The following is a 2,003-nucleotide window of genomic DNA, read 5'->3' on the forward strand; positions in this document are numbered from 1 at the left end:
AAAACAGAGCCTTGACAGTGAGCAGCATGCTTTCTTTCCCTCTGGCATCTAAGGACTTGGAAAACTAGCTACAACAGTTTGAATTAGGAACTTTGGTGCTCTGAACAGCTCACTGAATCAGAGTGCACCAAACACAGAAGAGCAGAATTAGAGGAAAGGCACAGGGAGATTATGTAGGAAAGAGCTACTGGCAGAGGATGGATGGGCACCAGGGAGAGACCACTGGAGTCTTCCCTGGGGCAGTCACTGTCTGCCAGGTGAGGGAAGCCACCTGAGATCCCCGAGCCAAGAAGGAAGTCACCCTATAGCAGCATACCAGAGACCACTCCAATATTCCAGTGGGCAGCGGCAGAGATCTGCCTCCAGCAGCTGATTATGTCAGTAATTTGGGTCGTCTGGGTTCAGGCGGGCACAGGCAACACTGCTGAGATTCAGGTGGAGAACTCACTGTTGCGCCACGAAGGCTAGCTCCCTCCCCTCCCAGCGGGTCACAGAGTGGGCTTGGGTCAGACTGGGAGACATCGTGCTTTTCTTTGCCATGGATAACGGGACCACAGGTCACTAGCAGGTACTCCCACGACTCCAACACAACTGAAATTGCACAAATCTTTGGTGCCACAGGTGGGAAGTATCACAAACTCCAGAGGCAGGCATTAGCAGTCTGGTGGGATTGCGTCAGCACTGTGGGCAGACAGGGCAGGGAAAATGAAGAAAACACAGCTGAGTACAGTCCAGGAATTTTGCCTTGGAGCCGTTCTTTGGTGCTGTGGGGCCGCAGTGGCAGGTTCTTTGACTGTGCCTGAAATTGGTGGAAATTTGCGACTCTCTAACAATAGGAATCTTTCCTGAGGTTGAGCCGCAGTCTTTCAAATAAATGCATCATCAATAATAGCCTGCTCAAAGCCCTAGAAACCAACCCTAGCAACACCAAGCTTTCATTGTTCTGATCCCACCATCTCCACCAGTAACTTCACTCATTCAATAGAAGAAACCATATTCAGCCAATTACCATAAAACCTCACGCTTTGAACTCTAAACCCTCTTTACGACAAACAAAAACACATATCCACTCGACACACAGTGATTCCACCATCACAAAGAAAACAGCAGAGCGACCCAACACACATGAACCAATAATAAAATACAACACACTAGATTCAACTTTCCAAAATATTAAACCATAAAACAAAGACAAAACAAATCAACACGTAACCAGCAGCTAGAGACAGCCTAAAGAGACAGCATTCTACCAGATTCCAGGGGCTTAAGAAGAGGTTTCTTTCCAGTAACCCCAAGAGCTCTCCAGACCTGCAGTACACGACTGAAAAGGTCCTAGCTTACACCTTCTTTTTCTTTTTCTTTTTTTCTTCTCTCGTAGTTAACCCCGTTCCTTGTTGGTTTTTTGTTTTGTTTTGCTTTTGCTTTTTTGTTTGTTTGTTTGTTTGTTTTCTTTCTTCATTATTCTCCTATACCTTTTTTCTCTTAGTGACCTATCCCCAGATATTGCAGGTTTACCTGTTTTCTTCTTCTTTTCTCCCCTTTTTCTTTTCTTGGGTTACTGTTCCTGTGTGATTTCAGAGTGTATTTTTTGTCCATGTGCTTTTAGTTTTTTCGATGGTTATTCAATTGTAATTTTTGCCTAACTGAGTGGGAGACACCAACACTCCCCATAAGATACAAGTACACCCACACCCCTGGCAACTTCACTTACTGAGCAAGAGCCAGCACCTCCTTCTCCCCCAATGGGCCAACAATAAAAAACCACCAAGAAGAGCCTGAATCACCCTTGGCTGCTCTTCTCAAACAATTAACAGAGATATTAATACAATACCATGATGCCTCGGAGACAACAGGACATCACAGTCCACACAAAGAAGCAACATAAAGTGGTAGAAACAAGAGATCAGGATACAGACCCAGAACACATCCCTGAGGAAGAAGCAGCATTGGAACTCTCTGATAAGGAATTCAAAAGAATTATATTTAGGTATCTTCAAAGGATT

This window comes from Orycteropus afer, unplaced genomic scaffold (genome assembly GCF_000298275.1).
Source record: "Orycteropus afer afer isolate SDZICR_OR568_19922 unplaced genomic scaffold, OryAfe1.0 scaffold00259, whole genome shotgun sequence".
Taxonomy (NCBI): domain Eukaryota; kingdom Metazoa; phylum Chordata; class Mammalia; order Tubulidentata; family Orycteropodidae; genus Orycteropus; species Orycteropus afer.